Below are 5,759 nucleotides of genomic sequence, written 5' to 3' on the forward strand. Positions count from 1 at the left end.
TATAGATAGATAAATCATACATGTCAACACTTTCTTTCAGGGGGAAAAGTATTGACCACCTTAGAAATCAAAGGCTAGAACCACTGATTGCACAGGGGAGTAGTCCAATGGGAATGGATTTGGTTAGCAAGGTAACCACAGGCCTTTCACATTCACTCTCCCTTTCTGACACAGGGAAAGCATTTCTTTTGAGGCCAGGCATTTACTTAGCACTCCTCTGTGCTAGGTGATGCAATGGGCAAGTGTCAAATGACTGTTTCAGGGCAAATATGACTGTTGGTTGAGAAAGCTGATCACCGGGGTGGGCATTGTACAAGCCATGTTTTAAACTACTGGCTCCCTTCACAGCCACCATCGTGTGATTATTTAGCCTTTCTTTGGATACTACCTTCCTGCCATGATTTTAACAAAAATCATCCGATCCTGTCTACCATTTCCTTTGTGACTTATCACACATTCACCTAGAACAAAATAGTCTTAAAAACACAAACAACCTTGGCAAAGTTAGAAAGCAAGGCTTTACACAGAGACGAGGGAAAGGCAATGAAGTACAGTCAGAAGATGACCAAGTAGGAGACAGGATTGAGAATGTGGCCCTACCAAGGGTAACAACAATCACCATAAACAAAGGGAAGGAAGAAGAGAAAGGAACTTCTCATTTCTTCTTCCAAATACGTTAAAGTAGTGGGTTCCAACTGTTTCTACCCTTAGCTCCCTGAAGGCCGTGATCTTACTTCAGACATTTTGGCTCTCTGAGCACGGTGGTCTGGGGGGAACCACCCTAAGAATTTTCTCTCCAAAGGCAGATTACCTATGCCAAAATCAGGCTCTACCCCCACCACCAACCCCGCCCATTGTGCTCCAGAAAGTTCTGCCCTTGCTCTTTTTCTTGAAGAGGGAGGCTCCACCAATTCCTTCTCAACCATTTACTTTCCGACACATTCAGTAAAACTTCATCTTGAACGATAAGCTCCAGAAAGACTTTGCCCAGACGCTAAACCTCGAGGGACAGGATGAGAAATGATTTCAAAGAAGAAACATCTCTGGCTTTTGTAAAAAGTAGCCATCACAAGATTCTGTCTGCTTTGGGGTAAAGATTTAGCACGCCCACAAGGCTTAGCTTATCTGGCCCCTGTGAACTTCCCCAGCCTTATCGGACAGGGCTCTGTGTTTTCAGCTGGTCCGGCCTTTCTTGCAGTCCTCAAAGACCCTAAGTTCTCTTTTGTTCCGGCTTTAGTACAAATTGTTCTCTCTCTCTAACCAGTCCTGCCCTTTGCTGAGTGAACTCTTAGTCCTCCAGCAGATTTTGTTTTAATCCCAACTTCTTTCAGGAAACCCTCCCTCCAATCTGCAGTCTGCACATGGCTCCTTATATCTCCTACTGGAACCTAGTCTGGAATCACAGTCAATTTTTGGTGATTGATGGATCAATGTTCCTCACCCTTGCTAAACTCTAAGCTCCTGGAAAGCAAGCGAGGCCTGTCCCTCCTGTTGGCCTCCCTTTTCCCACCAGAGTGTTTGTCACATAGGAGTCACTCAGTAAATACTTCTGTGGGAATGAATGCCTCTCCATGACATCTCCAAAGATAAATCTCTATTGTCATGAAGGGCTGGCATAGTTTTCTTCTCTGGAGAAACAGGTTTGCTTTTGTTTTCTTTTGTGAAAATGCGATTTCTTGTATACCATCGTATATCTCCTTTGAAAGTGGTAGAAACCTCATATTTTTTGTTCTTAAAACTTAGGTTTTTTTTTTTCCTACAACTGTTCATCAATCCCCTCTCCCTTGTCCATTTACTTGTGGCCTTACACTTCGTTTTCATTAGAAGCTGTCTCAAAGGTTTTGGAAGCATTTGGGCATATCAGATAATGAATAATTGAAATGAATCAAACCCAGGCAAGCCCATTTTCCTATAATTAATTATAGTGGTATTAAAATATTATAACTCTCTGTAAACATGGCCCAAAGAGAATGTGATGATTTTGTTTTTCTCAATTTGTGGGAAACATTTTTAAAAATTCTTTTACTTTGCACCTGTACGGTACTTCTCTTCCAAGAATATTTAAGCTTTAAGCACTTTCCAATCATTACTTGAGTAGCTGCCAACACGCCAGCGTTTATAATATGGAGGAACTGGGGCAAAAAGAGCCAAAATTTCAAAATAAAAAAAAAAGTTGATAACATGAGAATGTATTCCTGGCTCTTAGTCTCTTACAGTTTCATTCAGGTGGTATAATGCGAGGTTGATCATCACTGGTGTAGAATTATTATTGGAATTTTGGGGCTTTTTTTTTAGTTTGAAACAGTATGTTTTATATGATTGATAATGCCTGATATGACCATGATGAAATATTTTACTTCAAACCCACTCTTTAAAGAAAAAAATCAATGTGTATAATTTGCAAAAATCAATACGAAAAAAAGTCAAAAAATTGGAAATAAGAATAAATAGTCAATGTGATGAGACAATTAAGTAGCCATTTTAGGAGAAAACATTATTAAAATATAAGATTCAACAAGACTAAAACCCAAAGTTTAAATATATGTGGAGTGTAATGTGGAAAGGCATGGATTTTAGGGCCTAGGGCTGAACTTTGTTCCTATCTAAAATAGACACTTGTATTAGCCAATACTATTAGCCAACAGTATTAGTGTGTAGCAGAGGAGCTCATAAACACAAAAACTCTTGATAAATATACAGTTTTACATGGAACCCATTTTCTGTTTTGGATCGGTAGAAATTTTTATAGGTTAAGACATAAATATCTAAAAGGGTTATTTCCCCCTCTTTGACACTAAAGAGTTTTCTTTACTGTTCATTAAATTTGACTTTTGGACATATTCACATAGATCTTTTCATTTATGTTATTACTTAGCCATGTTTTGTTATTGTTGTTATTATTGCTGGTAAGATTCTAAATCGTGTTAACAATTAGCTAATTTTCACATAAGCCCGTTCTAGACATGGGCCTTATAATATACACATATGTCTGTGTACGCATTCATGGTCCTTGCCTCCCACCAAGCTGGCAGATTTTAATCAGCCCAGGTGTCACCCTGTCTGCTTATTTGCGTTAAGGTGGTTAGGATGTGGAGCAAGTTTAAGATCAGGTTTTAGGCAGATCACATTTGTTTCTCTAATCTTAGGCAAGTCAGGTTGTTGAGTTTTTAGGTTTCTTAAATGTGTTACCTCTGTTTCTTTCTTTCTTTAAAAAAATTGCTGCTTATTTTGTAGTTTCTGTATTCATTCATTCATTAACTCATTTATAAATATGGTGGAAGTCCTGTTATCTGCTAGGCATATCTTATTTTGGGGGATTACAACAGTGAAAGGGGGCAAGAAAAGAAAAAATTCCCCAGCATGAATCATGTTCTTAGTCATCATGGAGCTTATAGTCTAGGGATAAGAAAAACCAGTATTAGTGAAACAATTACACGAAGAAATGTAAAAGGCCAACCACTGTGTTGAGCTCTTGAATAGAGGGATTTGACCTAATTAAGACATTGAGGGAAGGCTTCCCTGAAACACAAGGCAGATATAACTAGGTGAATAATACAAACGTTAATACTAATGGTAATAGCTAACATTTATTGAACTCTTACACTGCTCCAGGCACCTGATAGGTGTTTTACCTGTGACACACTGAGATGATTTCCTACCTAGGGGGTCTGCTCTGGCACCCAAATGTGTGATGTTTCTCTTCTATCCTGCCTACATAAAGATCGGGGGAAGAATGTTTCAGGATCTGTAGCTATGGCCCAGTCCTGGTGCAGCAAGAAACAACACAGAAGTTGGGAAGGGCTGAAGGAAAGCTGGTGGGAAGAGGAAAGATAAAGGAGACACAGCTGGGTCTGTTTGCTTTTCACGTGTCTCCAGACTCCTTAACTACCCATATGGCTTAGTTTAGCCCATGGGAAGCTGTCTTAATTCAAGGTGTAAGAGATTATCCCTGGATTTTGTTTAAAGTCTTCCATTCAGTTCTACTCTAAAGTGTACAGAAAGCTGCATTAGGCTCAAGATTAGAGACGTCCAGTTCATTAAGGAAAGTGGTAAAGATTTCTTCCTTTCCACCCTTCCTCCTCTACCCTCGAATATGAATATCTTGATTTGGTATGAACCTACAGACCTTTATGCCAATTTGCCTACATTCATGATTTAAAACTTCCTGACATAGTAAGTGCTTACCTTGTACTGTTTGCCCATCGATAAGTTGAATAGCTTGAACTCATGAACTTCAGAACTATTGCATAATGCTATAAGGCAGGAACTATAATGCAAGAAATAGTGTCTGGGAAGAATTATTCTTGTTATTTTTGGTTGTTTTAATATTAAGAATCATTTTTGAATATTTCAAAATTAAGAATATTTCTAGTTAGGCGTAAGCTGCATGTATGGTTAGGTGGAAAAACTTGATTAAATTAGTACATTCAGTATATCTACCCAGAATAAAAATTACAAATATAATTTAAAAGTACACAATAACCATATGTATACTTAATGAATGAAAAGTCCTCTTGTTTTGTTGATAAGTGGTGACTCAGTTAAATCATTCTGTAATACTGATATACTATGAGGCAATTTATGGTGTTTAAAATGACTTTCTTTAATTATGTCTAAACAATACATAAAGAGTAATACTTGTATGGGTTGATTGAATGAAAAGAAGGGGCATTCATAGAAAATGAGAAATTAAATTAAACAAAAATATAGGACAAGTTAAAAATAGACTTCATGGCTTGGTGCCTATGGCTCAAGCGGCTAAGGTGCCAGCCACATACACCTGAGCTGGCAGGCTTGAATCCAGCCTAGGCCTGTCAAACAACAATGACGGCTGCAACCAAAAAATAGCTGGACGTTGTGTTGGGCGCCTGTAGTCCCAGCTACTTGGGAGGCGGAGGCAGGAGAATTGCTTGAGCCCAGGTGTTGGAGGTTGCTGTGAGCTGTGATGCCACAGCACTCTACCCAGGGCGATAGCTTGAGGCTCTGTCTCAAAAAAAAAAAAAATATATATATATATATACACACATGTTGGAATAATAGTTCCATGTTAATTCTTTTTCTCTCGGGATTACTAAAAAAAGCTCATTATTGAGCATTTCCTACTTTTAATGACTTGGTTTCAGTTAAAACAAAAGACAGAAAATACTCTTACTACCCTAAATTATAACATTATTTACATGTTTATAATATTCAGAAGAACCCATTTTATACGGAAAACATTACAAATTCTATGAAACGAAGAAAATATTAGAAATTATTTATAAGCTAAAAATAGGAAAACTACTCAGCATTGGTAGTTAATACAATTATTATTTAGTTGTTAATACCGTATCATTGCAAAGTGTGTGCATTTCTAAATAATGTATATTTTATGATGGGAAGATGAATGAGGTATAGTTCTAGGCTCACAGAGCTACCTACTCATACATATATATATTTAATTTTTGTTGTTATTTCTGATTCTGAAAGAAAAAATTATTTTGAAAAACATTCAAAGTAATGGAATTACAAAAGAGAAAGCAAAAACCTCCATAATCTCATTTTCACTTTAATAATTTTTTTTGTGTTCTCTTCCTATAAAGATGCCTTCCCCCCAACCCCCTTAAAATGTTGCCATAGTTTTAATTCCCTGTTGATGGACATTAGGTGTCTGCGTCCCATGAGTTACCTTGAAAAATTATGATTCAAATGAAAATTTTTATGCATGTACACTTAAGTGATTATTTATATAGGATAAATTACCAGAAGTGGATTTGCTG

Source organism: Nycticebus coucang, chromosome 12 (genome assembly GCF_027406575.1).
Source record: "Nycticebus coucang isolate mNycCou1 chromosome 12, mNycCou1.pri, whole genome shotgun sequence".
NCBI lineage: Eukaryota > Metazoa > Chordata > Mammalia > Primates > Lorisidae > Nycticebus > Nycticebus coucang.